The sequence below is a fragment of the Larus michahellis genome, chromosome 5 (genome assembly GCF_964199755.1).
Source record: "Larus michahellis chromosome 5, bLarMic1.1, whole genome shotgun sequence".
NCBI lineage: Eukaryota > Metazoa > Chordata > Aves > Charadriiformes > Laridae > Larus > Larus michahellis.
The window spans coordinates 8,680,108-8,695,269 of record NC_133900.1 but is presented as its reverse complement, the minus strand read 5'-3'; the positions used below and the strand labels follow the sequence as shown (position 1 = coordinate 8,695,269).

At 39.3% G+C, this 15,162-nt stretch overlaps 1 protein-coding gene across 10 annotated transcripts in view; it reads right to left on the bottom strand.

Moving 5' to 3' along the window:
* The window catches only part of ARSJ (arylsulfatase family member J), a 210,330-nt gene extending 196,343 nt beyond the window's left edge, over positions 1-13,987 (bottom strand). For 2 of the 10 annotated variants that reach the window (XR_012587205.1, XM_074588782.1), the window contains exon 1: positions 9,614-9,714. The gene's annotated coding sequence lies outside the window, so the exon portion shown is untranslated. Of the gene's footprint in view, positions 1-657; positions 761-9,284; positions 9,419-9,564; positions 9,715-13,636 lie in introns of those variants that run through there. The other 8 variants (XM_074588792.1, XM_074588788.1, XM_074588783.1 and 5 more) reach the window with 7 other exon arrangements.
* Positions 13,988-15,162: the final 1,175 nt, after the last annotated feature.

Below are 15,162 nucleotides of genomic sequence, written 5' to 3'. Positions count from 1 at the left end.
GCAGATACGAACTGGCCTGTTACTAATGCTCCTCTTGCTATTTATTTTAAAGACAAGTAACTGCACCTTACTCAAACAGAAGGAGGTACCTACAGCTGTCCTTCATCCTTTTCACATTTGTGCCTGGAAGATACATGGCAATACAATTTTACAGTATTATGGCAGAACCAAAATCTTTATGCCAACAATGAATCCTATGTCTAAATTAAGATACATATGTACATATATATATCTGTGTTATACCTGTGTTGTAGCAAATAGCTGTGATAAGCGTAAAACTGAGGAGTGTTTTGGCTCCCTACATTTTAGATGTATTGCATGCAGCACAATAATTAGAACACAGCAACTTTTTTCTTTCATTATTGATTCTTGATTATACCAGAAGCGTGGCATCGGTTGGTTCAACACTGAATGCGGGTTAGGCTGAAAACATTTCTAGAGTAAACAATGTTAAAGCTCTTATTTTAAACTTAGTAATTAATGCCATTTTCCTGGGTCAAAAAGTTACAGGATTTCAAATGCCTTCCTATTAAAAGAAGCTCAAGCTCATAATTTCTTCTCCAAATGCTCAAAAAAAAGCAGGTCATACCATACTGTAGGACAAGTCTTTCACGATTTATATGTTAAGATGTTGCACTTAAGCATTTGCATACTCACCGATCATCAGAAAACACTTTTTCCTTGATATTTTTAATGGAATTGAAAGACACCTCTGGTACTCTATAATATGGTGACGATGAGAAGGGAAGGTAGTGTTATTCTGGGAGGGAGAAAGAGATTTTCAACAACCCGTTAGTCAGAGGAAGTATTTGATCCAGGCAAGACAGCAAGGTGCAACACCATCTGTTTATCACCGTGGTTGTCAGCGATAATGACATTTAGCTTTTTATAAACATTTCTTCTGTTTTGTTGGAAAAACCCTAATTTTTTGGTATTTAAGTAGTCAAAAGATTGTTCATTTCATTGGGCTGCATGCATTTATGTTTTGCTCAGTGACCAGATCAATTATTTGTGCAGACATTATGATGTTCATACTGTTGAAACCTGCCTATCATATGAATACAATAAAGCAAGCATTGCCAACCTTGTCGCAAACATGTGCCAGTTATTTCACAAACTCTTTGATGGCTTGTCCTGACTTCTCAATGAAGCCTCCATGCATAAGCACTGTCGTATTCAGCTGCTTTTAATTCACTGACTTCACATTCGTATTCGCCGTGATTTATCATTCACACAGTTCCTTACTTTCTGGTTCTTGGTCATTTCTATCCCTCTATCCTATAGCACTTGTTGTTACAGTAGGTGGCAGAAGCTGTCTCTCCCCTGACCCTGCCATCCGTGTCCTTATTTCACATCCTGCCTCTCAACTGTGCACGCATTGTTCCTTAGAAGCCACCTTCCCAGTATGCGTCTTTTTCCTGGGGAGATCGCGATATCCTTGCATCTTATTTACCACTTTATTGTATCAAAAATATACATAAATCACTTTAATCAAAAAAATCCAGAGAGTTGACAGAACAGAAGCTCTCCTCCATCTAGCCCTGCTGCAGACTAAGCTGCCTCTAGAGCAGATTCATGGTTCCATAGGCACAGTACCACCTGTTTATCTGACTATAACACAGCAATCATCTTCTATACTTATCATAGAATCATACAGGTCACTTCTTGGTGACTGTTACATTTGACTTACGTTTCTGGTAGAAATACGCAACACAGAGGTGGGATGCAGCCGATTAGTTTTCAAATCATGGAATCATCTAGGCTAGAAGGGCCCTTTAAGATCACCAAGTCCAACCATCAACCTAACACCACCAAAACCACCACTAACCCATGTCCCAGATGTGAACTAGGCTGGGGAAGGAAGCTGGGAAAATGCTCTTGAGCCTTATTTTTAGCAGAGGGGGGGAAAAAAAAAAAAAGGAGAAAAAAAAGAGAGGTTTACCCCCAGAAAGAAAGCACTGAAGCAGAAACAGAACCCTATTCCTAAATCTCCTTGTGAGTTTTTACCACTAGATGGTGCTTTCAAAAAGAATCAATCAAACAAAAGTCACAATACCAGCAAGGAAAGAAAAAAGTGCAACAAATCAAACTAAAAGCATACGCTGTACACCCTTAAACCACCAATCCTACTTTTCTGCTGTGGCCACATTGTGGCTCTGTGACAGAGAAAGGAAGCCTTAACACACACTGTCATCACAACAGGGCTGTGACCAACAACAACGTATTAATAAATATTCCTAGCTCTTAATTGCTTCCAACAAACAATACTGGGGCATGGAGAGAAGAAAATAAAGTAGTGCAGCCTCTGGGCAAGCAGATGTCATTTTGCGACCATAGATGTATTACACTCAAAGCGACCTAAAGCCATCTCAGTTACCACCTGTCGTATTCTCCTCGAGTATAACACCGGATCACTGGGCTCAGTGGTCTGGGAAAAGAGGAAAAAAGCCTCGGTATTTGTCCTTGTGAACAGACACAAATTGAGAGCGCTTCGCTGGTTGTTTCCATCATTGAGAACCTCATCAAACAAACAACATGAAAAGTTTGGCAATTACCTTTTGTTTAATGTTGCATTTTGTTTTAAGAGACATCTAACATTGCTGTACAGGTGTACAACTCGTCTAGCTGGAAGCTCCAAGTCATATTGTTTTGCCTTGCGCTTTAATCAGGTAATGAATAGAACACGGCACAGGAGAAATATATACATTTTAGTTTCAGCCTTTGCACTGTCTTATTGTTTGTTTAAGCCTGTCCAACTGAGACTCCTTGCACTATACGCCCCTGGTCGCATTCCATTTGAAACAAAGGCATATTTCAGGGAAGTACCTCTCACAAAGAGGTATTGATGAACCAGAAATCAGAGTCTGGACAAATGACCATTTTTCTATAAACACAGCTCTATTGTTTCAGCTTTTCTTCTCCCAGAGAATAAATATTTCATTATTCAAAGCGGCGGCTGAAAAGCAAATGACTCCTGCCCCTTCTACCAATAATCTTCCCCCATGGCTCTAGAGAAATGCAACTGAATGGTTTCCACGATTCCTCTCTTGCAATATTTGTATTATTTTTTTTGTAGTCTTATCTTGTCCACAAATAAATTACTGTGGCGTTAAAAAAAAAAGTTTCCTACCCCTCTGTGACTTAGATCCGTGAAAGCCTGAGCCTGTTAAGATGTATACAGTGATTTCTGTGACCATTTGCCCACCACGCAGTAGTTACAGTTTGCTCTTTGCATTTGCATCATCTATACTTAACTTCTGGTCGTGCCCTGCTACTACCAATGCCTTCATTTTCACTAATCCTGGGTCATCTTTTTTGATTTTTATTCCATCCCTCAAACTGCCTCCTCTGTAATGAGTCCCATCAGGAGTGCCTTCTCAGCGTTCACAGATATGAAATAAATCAGAGGGAGGAACCACTTCTGTCTTCCCTCCAACCTTTGCAGATTTCAAGATCTGATCCGAGTCAAGAACATGGGATTTAAATTCAGTCTCCAAACACTGTCCTCCTGGGAATCACTGGTTTTGTTCCACATAAACCCCTCTGCACCCAGATTTGCAAAATAAGGGCAACATTAAGCGTCAGACCGCTCTTCTGCGGGAGGAGGATTCATGAAGGCTTTCAAATACTCAAATCCAGACATGAAACATTTCTGTAATGGATTTTGGTACACTTCCCTATTCACAGCACACAAAACCAAAAACCTCCGTTGAAAATCATGCATGGGGAAAAAAAACAACCCTCTCATCACAGAGAAAGGAAAAATCACATTAACAGCAAACCGATCAAGCTTTGCTATGCCTTACTGATAAAAAAAACCAACCTTCCAAAACAGCCGGTAGAACTACAGCGTAGAAGGAGAGATTATTCATTAAATGACAGATTTTCTTCCTTAAACATACACTTTTGATTGGCCGGTGTTCAGTCATTCCTACTAAATTAATAGGATAATGGGACAAATGAAAGCGTAGCTGGTCACTGCTCCAAACATCTTGATCCTCTTGCACATATTTAACACAGTCTTGGAATGAAACTAAGATGATTCAATTTCCTTTCCCTTAGCAAAACATTCAATATATAATTCAAGGTTCCCAAGAGGGCTTTAATATAAACCTACACAGTGAGAGACACTTAATAGCTTCAATTAAATCACTGAAGGTTCAGTAAAGGACAAGGCCCTGCAGAAAAAGAGCATTCATATGAGGAGGAAAAAATAGGGAGCGTATCCCTATATGACAGCATCAACGCAGGACTGCAGAGGAGCGAGAAGATTTCTGCACTGAGAAACGGCGCGTCTGCTCTTCCCTCAATCACAAGTTAGGGCCGACACGTCTCTGCCAGCAATTAGCTATCCACGCTACTATTCCTGCCCAATTTTGATTTCCCTGGTAGCTCATAAGCCCAGATGGGGTTACATGATAATCAACTGTTTCTAAGCCGAGATGTCAGTGTTGGATAGAAAATAAAATCTTCTCTCATTCCTCATTTCGTTTGAGGCAAAGCAAAACAGAGCTCAGATTTCCTGGTTCTAGATCTGAAAGGACTGCAGATTTAAAAATCTAAGCCTTCACTGCATTTGGATGAATACATCTAGTTCACCGTATTCTCTAAGTAAGGAACAGAAACTGTACGCTTGTGACTCGTTTAGAAGGAAAAATAAGATATAAATTGCATCGTCCTAGCAAGTTTACCAAAAAGAAAACCAAGGTAACTTAGACACAGCATCTGGCTGGGATTCTTGATTATGTGATTACAACAATGTTTAACCGTAATGTTATAGGAAAGCAAACACAGTTTCAAGAAATCCTGAAGTATGAATTGGTGCAGGAGGTGTAGATTCATGCTTAGTAAAAGCGGCTACTGAAATTCTCCATAGGTCATAGGTAGAAGCAGGATACAAGCTAAATAGTTCCATATCGGGACAGCTACATTTGAGAACGTATTAAGGGAAAGACAACACAAAGAGAATAAACCGAGAGGATTAATACAAGAAAAGTTTCCCCTCCAGGAGGAGAAAGGAAGAAAAGATACCAGGAAAATAAAAGCAGACAAAATGCTTATTTGAAAAGGAGCGGTAACACATTTCAATAATGCAAAACACTAGTTATTTTCTGCAATGGTTTAAAACAAGTCTTCTAGATCTAGTCTGTATAGAATATCAGCCTCAGCGATATATACATTCTACTTGTTTAAAAATAATTTCCTTGTTCTGTTTAACACTCTTATTTTAATACAGCCTTCAGCCTAATTCATGCTGTTCAGAATTACCTCAAAACTGTTAAATGCATGAAATAAGTTCAAAGGTTAGCGCATAGGATATTCATAAAAAAACATGGACAAATATACACGTTACTATTTGAGACCTTTGGCCTGAAAGAAAAATAGCACGTATGCCAATAGTGGGGGGGGGGGGGCGGAATCTCAACAGATTTCCAGTATCTATAGAGATGTTAGGTATATAATTAAAAAAAATAATAAAATCAATTCTCTTTATAGCTTGTCAGAGTTCTACTTAGCTAAGACTATTCTCTAGTTTTGAGAGAAAAGGAAATGGATTCTTGATCATCTTAGAAGTTTCTTTGATTCTTTAGTGTGCCTCCTCGGTATAAGGGAAGGCAGCTCCACTCAAAACGGTATTAATGAGAGCAGTTTGGAGAGAAAAGGACTTTCAATTTGCTCTCTGTTCCAAAGCAGATCCCCTGCCCTAAATGAATCATTCTATACGTTCAGGCCTCCGAGCTTTCTGGTTGCTTTAAACCCAGGGACAGCATAAAAATAGGTGGAAGAGGAACAGGGAAAAACCTAAAATTTTAGGAAAGGGCGCCAGATACATTCTTAAAAACAGGTAAAGCAGTACAGAATTAATATCTGAACAATTACACGCTGTATTCATACCAAGTGGTAAAGCCACTTGTACAAAAGGGGCAACATAAAAAAAAATAAAAATCACACAGCAGGTATTTCAAAAGGGGTGGTTACAAAACCCAAGAGACAGCATTAGTTGTGAATGGCTGTGGTCTCTAAAAAAAGATTTTGATAACGTAATTGCGGAATATGGATGCATTTCCTAGATGTGAGTGGAAGAAATAACACCCACTATGATGCCTGGAGCATGCAGATGCGACGAAGAAAGAGGGACTGATATTTGGCGCGAGATGAAAAAAGGGTCCCGCAGCATTGAGAGGAGAGCTTGACAGAACGCTTTTATTACCAGGGCTGCTTAAAAGCAAGGAAGATGGCAAATAGTTCGTTAGATGTACAGCAATGCACAAAGATGAAACAGGGACAAGGAAATTCCGTGAAGATGCCTATTACTGTAGAAACTGAAGAATAAAAAAGAAATAACTCTCTGGGAAAGACTACTTCTCTAGACGAAACACAGAAACTTTCTCTGATTTTTAAAATGGTGGATGGTGGCAATTTCAGTATGCCATTCTAAGAGTATATCATAATGTTTGCAGAATGAAACACACAGATATAGAAGTGAGGAATCTGTTTGGAATATCTGACATGAGGATGTGGTGGTGGCTACTCAAACATTGGGAAACAACTTCTTGGTATGCGGTAGGTACATGGAGTGACTTTGGCAGGCTTCCCATCACACCCAATGCAAGACTTGTTACAAGATTAACAGGCATTGCCAGCAAAGGGCCACGGCTATCGCAAGAAATTCAATACTAGAAGTACTGACTTACCAAAGTACTCCGGAGTTGTTGAGATATGCTCATGGCACTGGAAACACCATATTCTCTCCATGCTCTGTGGACTTGCATCAGTGGCCACACTTTATTACTTTAGCAGGTTTGATTAATCATGCCGTTGGATTATTTTGTTTCATATCAGTTGCTGGAAATCACTGTCCCCTACCTCTCCCAGCTTTGTATGTAAATAAGACAGTGTATTTATATTAAATAATCACCTGGCACTGGAGCTTGAACTCAGGATCTTTGCTCTGTAACCCTCACAAGCATCCTGATAAGGCAGCTGAAGAGTCCTGTTCTTTTTTTCTTTTCCTCTCAGGTGTAAGTCTCTAATCAGCAATAAAGGATTGAAAGGGACCACCTGGGTTGAGACTATTATCCTGCTATTGCAGGAAACTCAGTCTTCCATAGACTCACCAAGCTCATCTTAAAAACAACGTACCTTTACAACAAATGGAAGAGGCACAAAAGGTTACAGTTATTATTAGTTTACCAAGTAGAGCGTATAAGCATGCATCTAGAGCACAGTCCGAGGAGACAGAAGCCATGCGTTCAGACACTGAACGAAGGAAGGACATGAATTCTTTTCTGCAGACTCTAACACTGTTTAGCAAACTTTTTCAGACTACTGCCTAGGGTTGTCTTTGACTACGAAGACAGAACCACGCTGAGCCCAATACAGCCTGTTCATCTTATCTTACCTCTGACAACAGGAAAGAAAAAAGAAGGAAAAAAAAAAAAGAAAACTACCCACCTGCATGAGGCAGAGAGAAAATGCAGAACTCCATTTAAAGGAGATTAATAACTATTTGTTTTGTCAAGCTTTTGCCACTCGGCAATTAAAGCTATGAATACTCTCTTAACAACCATTTGTAAAACAGAAAACCGAACACACACACACCATACCACACCCCTGCCAATTATGCCAGTATTGAATAACCAGTGAGGTCTCAGTTCAATTAACTACTTCCTTGAGTCTCTATTAAGGTTCTGCATGTTAACTCTATTCATTACTCCTGCCTTTCAGGTGAGGTAAGGAGAACAAACAAGATGCACAGAGCTTTTTGGGTTTGGTGTTTTTTTTAGTAGGTGTGGTACAGACTGGGCTCTTATTAGTGAGAAATGTTGCAAGAACCAAATATAATAAAACACTGCTGCAGTAATACATTTGTTTGTTTTGCTGCCCCTTTTTTTTTTTTAAAATTCTTTCAAACAGCAATGTGTTTTAGTAGGGTATCCAAGCACTATTAATTCTCTTATTTATGGTCAAACACTACTAACCTTTTCTGCTTATACAGGAAAATTACATAAGCCACAGTTTACTAGCACATGTGATTTAAGTTACAACTGTATGTGCAAGCCTAATCAGTACTTCTTAAAGTCTCCTATCAAGGAAAGGCAAAACCAAAGTGCATTCAGGTATCTTGCTGGATTGATTTACTTTCTCTGCAGGGAGCTTTTGAACTCTGTACTTGTAACAATACGTAGATAATACAGACTAGAAGAACGTTAGTTGGTTCTGAAAAGCAACTTGCATTGGTTAGTTATAAAAACCTCCAAGCTTTGCCAAGTATTTAAGAGATCTTTCTTTTTTTTCCTTCTAAAAGGAGACTTCATTGTAGCAGCATTTTGTAATTGCTGCTGCGTGTCTAAAAAACTAACCAGGTTAAGCAAACCCCATCAGGTAACAGACTTTTAATACCTTTTGATACTTTAAAATGACAAGACTCATCACCAGTGTCTGTTATGTGTTGCCTTCCTCAAATTTAAAGGGAAAACTTTAGACCTTATATTCTTTTAAGAGAGATAAAGATGGCATTACTTGCACACAGTTTAGAAACGTGCAAAATAACCAGTTACATTTGTAAATAATAAAACATTTTTAAGTACAACTAAAAATACAGTCTTTTAAGCAGGTTAAATCCACAGGGATGGTTTGTGAGTTTATACCAATCAGCTTGGTCAGAGATGTAACAATCACCCAGCATTTGAACCTTCATCTGAATGATATCAATGGCTTTTCAATTTTCAGCTCCAATTTCAACTCCCAAAGAATTAAAGAAAACATCATAACTAAAAAGATAAGTTTATAGATAGAAATAATAATAAATAAAACCTTGTGCATGATTTTTCGTGTGCAGATTTTTTGTATACTGAGTGACTTTTCTTCTGAAATTGAATTTAAAACAAACAATTTTGTCAAAATGCAAACAACAAACATCCATCTTGCTATTTCTACGTTTCTTTTTAAAAGCACGATGAGGAAGCAGCTAGTATATAATTCAAGAAGCAACTTAAGTGTGCAATATCAGAAGAACAATATTAGAACATGAGAATAATACAGAGTTGCACAGGTTTTGAACTGACTTCAGCGAACCATAGCTAAGTGTAGAAGAAACAAATGAACAAAAACTCACCAGAATAGGCAACATAAAAGCAACCCTACTCAACAAACACCCCATCTAGCACTTCTTGCCTGCTTATTGCATTTCGAACTAATATCTATACTACCTTAAGAGTTTAAAATGCTCAGACATAAACATAGCCTAATTTCCATAGCAGATTTTATAAAGACACACTCACCTCTATTTAGTAACAGAAGAAAAACAAAAAGATTCTTTAAGTTTTCCAACTACAACCCCACATACAGAACTCTGTTGAAATCAACACAGAACTAACAAAAAAGAACTCAATTCGTGAATTCACATGTTCTCTAGTTGAGAGTTCTCAACGCAAGAAATACCACATGGGTGAACAAAGTCTCTCTAGGCCGCTATTCGGATTCTGAGAGTGGGAAAAGAAAATACCCTTTTGGAAAGAGAGAAAGCAACCACTTTCTATAATAAATTCCCCCATTACTCACCTAGGATGCTCATTTGTTGTATTTGGATAGTTAGAGGGTAAAACCTTACCTTTAAGGATTGTTTATAGAGTTGCTGCCCGTGAAGTTGTTTATTCCCCTTCTTGAACCTGCTGAAACAGCCTGCCTCCCTAACCTCCTGCAGTAATAAACGAAATCAAGGTCAGCTGCGTTTCCAGAAGAGCTTTCTTTAAGCTGTTTTGATACTCACTGCAGTTAGAATCACCTGGTTCTTGGATTACATGACCTAGTGAATAACAGCTGTGTAGCTATCATCTCTGTCTCCTTCAGGGTTTTGCAAATCTTGACCGTATCCTCCCCCAGCTTTTCCCTTTACACATAGAAGAGTTCCCGCTTCTTTTGTCTCTAAGGCTCAATCCCCTTAAACACTTTTAAGCGCTCTTCCCTGTACCTTCTCTAACCACAGTATGTCCTTTATAACAAGGCACAGTGCTGCAGCATTGATGGTTTTAATAGTTTTCTACATGAAAGTGTTCTGAGCCTGTGGTCAACAAACACCCAGGATAAAAACCTCCTCGGAAAGTTACTGTACTGCCAGACAACGAATAATAAGAGAGGAAATCTCACTTAAGTTTGTTTATAAATGAATCCTTCTTCCTTTGTTAAAAGTTTCTGCTCAAGGAAACGGAATATTATGTTTTGTAAGCACACAGACTGCACTGAGGGAACAACTGCAGGTGCATCACAGGTTTCTCCTCTAAGCGAAAATCTAATTGAGATGCCCCGTGTTCTGCTACCACGCAGATACACATCAGTTAACTATAAATTACCATTTCACACTTACAAGATCCACAAAACACAGCCTGATCACGGAGTAGTTATTTTCTGTTGGGAACCACCATTCATAGCTGTAATACGCAGTTACGGGAGTCACCTACGTAGGTAGAATAAACACCACTTTTATATTAGTGTCAATTACGTGAGATAATAAGGCCAACAGTTGCCTACAGCAAAGGCAGACTGTTCTGTACACCTTCATGGTGTTTACGGGGATCTGTGAACAAGGTCACAAGAAGTGGCAAGCAGATCTGGAAGAGGTGGTTGTCTGGTAACACTGCAGTTAAATGAGGTAATATACATTTCAGATGATTAATTCCATCTGGAAAACTGGTAAGGCAATAGAACTAAAAACCTTATTTAAATAAATTAGTTTGCCTGCTTATGATCTCATACCAATTAACAAGCAAAATTAGCTAACGCTATCTCAGATGAGTTACAAGGAAGGTTATGCTTCTACTTTGTTAGGTAGACACTCTTGAAGTATGTGCATGTATTGTCAAAGCAATCAAGGCACTAGGAAAAAAACACTTAAAGAACTGTATGTGAACCATCGTGATCCAGAAATCTGGAGAAATTACTCTCTCTTTTGCCAACAAACCAGTGCAAATCAGGAGAAACGCACAAGGGACATAATCTTCAATTTGATTTACATACATTGTCCAATCAACCAGATTCGAAGGAACTCAAATCTGGAATCAATAGTGTGATATTTCTATATTTTTATGAGTACAGTAAAAACTCCAGTGGGCAGAAAACGCAACAGGAAGGAGTGCTCTGTAGCTGCTGCACTCTCGCCTTCATCCAACAGAATCCAGTTCTAAATCCCTCAGAGAAACAAGATGCGTTTCTTGTTCCTAAGTTAGTAAAAATAACTTTGATGACATCGGTGTCCAACTTAAAAGCAAATGAAATAAATTTCTCTCTTGAAAAATAATATTAAGGTGTCCTTTGGACACCTTGGTTATTCAAAACCACTTCTGATGTGTTTATTAGCCCTGTAAAACTTTCATGAAAATTAAAAATGCTTCATATTTGTAGCATTTTGTGACTTTTTATTATTTTATTTGAATCAGATTTCCTTATCACAATTTAGAATTCCAAGATTCCAAAATTTTTGCAACACAGAATTTCTGTGTTACGTTCTGGAATTTATTGGAGAACAAAAGTTCCATGTTTCAGTATTGGGCTGTATACCTTATATAACTTAGATTTATAATAATAGCTTAATTAATCATTATTACCTTATATTTACTGTCTCCACAGCTGGGTTGCTATAAGTACGCAGCAAGTAAAAAATACAACAATCAGTTAAACACAAACCCCAACTACTTTGTATTATGCACTTTTTTTTTATTCTGAAAACAACCTACAGTTCACTTGCATCTCTTTAATGATAAAAGAAATATATGAACATCACTATATTGCTTATCAAAATAACAAGCCAGGCAATAAAAGACTGGAGCTGTCATGTACAAGACATGGATATTCCAGAGTAAAATACTACTTTATCTGCCAAGACCCCATAAACTGAGTCTCTGGGAGTGCCCAGTATTTCCAAGAGATATTAAAATGTGACAAGACAAAACTTGGTATTACATATTAATAATTGCATTACACAAGTTAAAAATTCTGACTTCGATTACTTCGCAAAATTATTGTGATATGGAACTTTAGGTTTTACCCCGAACTGCACGGTATCTCCATACCTAAAACTTACAGTGAAGGCAAGACAATCAACAGTTAGTACATCTGGAGTCTTCTATACCAGGAAACCATTGAAAAGAAATGGTCAGTCACTATTTGAAGTTGCTTTTCCTGGACTAGTCAAAAAAAAAAAATAAATCATTACAGGACTAGCTGCCTAGAAAACAGTAAACTGAGATTATACTAACTGAGTGTCCTAGTTTGAAGATACTCTTCCAATCCAAAAGTCAGTCTCTCTGAGAGCAGGTAATGTTGTAACATTAGGTACCGCATTAGGTGCTTCCCTCCAAAACATCGTCTTTGAAAGAAATACAAAAATTGTTAAATACAAAATTATATATGTATCTGGAGTTTGAAATAAAAACAATTTTGCAATAGCATGTAACCGTAACAGGCAAAGACAGGTCAATACCACGTACTTGGAGTTGAAATATTTGCACCAAAGAAAGATCCCTGCATCGCATTACAATAAATGAAGAAATCACTTAACTCTGAACACTTCAATAAAGTCTTTTATCTGACCTATGCCCATCTGCTGAAGATAGGAAACTGGGAAGGCAGAACATTGATAAAATCAAGCAACTCTGACTTGCTGACAGGAAAGGTAGAAGGTGTGGGGATGAATAAAAAAGCTCATAAAAGTAATATTCTCTCCTGAGTTACTATTAAATAGCATACAGTAATGAAATTCAAAACACTACCATTGCTGTGAGACATTTTCATTATAATGTTCCATGAAAAGACTGTTAAATCAATTTTTTACCAAGGTCTGATAGGCAATTTTAATAAAATTCCCCAGGTAAGCACAACAATTGCTACTTTTCAGTATTGCTACTCCCACAGCAAAAACATCTTTATTAAAGCTACTACCCAAGAAACAAAAAAGTTACTCATAAACATTGAGGAGATACCAACGTATCTCGGGGAAGTCTGAACAAAATTTACAGCTTGTTCCAATCTAGCTTTAAGCCCACTGTTAACCTAAGAATGGTTCTACTCTATTTGGATTTTACTAAACCGGTTACCACTGGAATAAGTAAGTAGGTTAGATATGCAGAGGAGATGAATTTATTCAACTATTAGCTATTGTCTTCAGCTGGCATTACGGTTTGAAATTTATTTTGCCTGGAAGTAACTAAAACTTTCAACACAGTAACACCTAATGTAACGTTAACTAGATGTCAAACGGGGCACGAGATTTGAGAAACTTTAATTGTTTTTTTTTATATGTGAGAAACTGAAGAGCTTTTAAAAGGCTCTATAATGAATATCACGAGAAGTTCTATGTCCCAAATAAATTGGATTAATTTGAATGAAAGTAAAGTTTCATTTTCTTTTGCAAGCCATCTTCACTTGAATGGAGGTCCATTGAAAGCTTATGTTCAGTTTTCTTATCATGCATTTCACTAACTTATCATTCAAATTTCATTAACTTTCTTGTTTTGTCTGACGAAACTTAAACCTTCGTGTTTATTAAAGGAGTAACTTGATCTGTCGAATCAGAAAGACTATACGAAACTTCTTTTCCTTTAAATTTCATTACAAAAACTTCGATGAAAGAAGCATTTACCTTGGTGGCTCCATAAAACACTTCTGTAACTTAAACAACACAAACTTGTAACTTAAAGCAAGCAGCGGAAAAGTTTGGATTTTTAAAAGTGTGTGGCAGGCAGGGAGCAAATCTTGGTCTTTCAAAGGATGTTGTTGTCTGTCAGCTGTGAAATAACAATTTTGTTATATAATAAGTGAATAAAAAAAAAAAAAGTGAATTTAAAAAACCCCACACCCCCAAGCCACACACACATAAAACCAAGTGGAGAATTACCGTTAGTATTTAATCTTTGTCAGGTGAGGGCTTGGAAGGCTGCTAGTAGGTCTTTCCCAGGAGGATGGAGGGTTAAATCTCTTTTAGCTAGCCTTCCCTGCATAGGAATTAAAGTCTTGAGGAGCTGATGCCCTTTCCTGCAGAAGGAGAAGATAAAGGACTGTATGTTACTCAACTAGTCGGGAGCAATGTTGTGATTTGGGTTGGTCTGGCTGCTAAAATGAATGACAGATGCTTTAGTGACTGAGGTGGCTGGGCAAATTTGGCGCCCAACATAGGGCAACTGCACTTAACTGTAATGAAGGGGAGAAAAGGCTTCAGAGTTTTTGTGTATTTTGGTTTTTAACCAAAGCTAAGTGGCAATGAAGAAGGAGCATGGATGTTAGGGCATGGCTCCACCAAAATGCTCCTCATAGCTGACTATGAGCCTGCCAAGGTAGCCAATGGTCACCCGGGGCGCGTTAAAAAGAGCGTGGCCAGCAGGTTGAGGGAGGTCACCCTCCCCCTCTACTCTGATGAGGCCACATCTGGAGTACTGTGTCCAGTTCTGGGCTTCCCAGCTCAAGAAAGAGAAGGAACTACTGCAGACAGTCCAGGGGAGAGGTATGAAGATCATCAAGGGATAGAGCACCTCTTTCAGAAGGTAAAGCTGAGAGGCCTGGGGCTGTTCAGCCTGCAGAAGAGAAGACCGAGAGGGGGTCTCATCAGTGCTGATCAATATTTAAAAGGTGGGTGTCAAGAGGATGGGGCCAGACTCTTTTCAGTGGTGTCCAGTGACAGGACAAGGGGCACAAACAGGAACACGGCAAATTCTGCCTTGAACGGGAGGAAAACCTTCTTTACTTTGAGGGTGGTGGAGCACTGGAAGAGGCTGCCCAGAGAGGCTGCGGGGCCTCCTTCTCTGGAGGTGTTCAAAACCCGCTGGGATGCGTTCCTGCCTAACCTGCTTGAGGTGACCCTGCTTTGGCAGGTGGTCGGGCGAGATGGTCTCCAGAGGTCCCTGCCGTTTTGTGATTCCCTTGGGACGGGCCGAGGCGCAGATCCCCGCGGGGGTGCCGGCCTTGTGCCTCGTCCATCCCCGTTCGCTTCGAGCCCGCGGAGGGCAGCGTGCCCGCCCGACCGTGAGGGGACCGGGGCCCGGCTGAGGGAGCGCCCCGGCCGTCCCCCCTCCTCCGCCGGGCCGGTGCCTCCTGCCGCCGCTCCCGGATTGATTGGCGGAGGGCGGCCCCGGTCCCACCCGCCAGAGGCGGGCACAGGGGACCTGCCCCGCC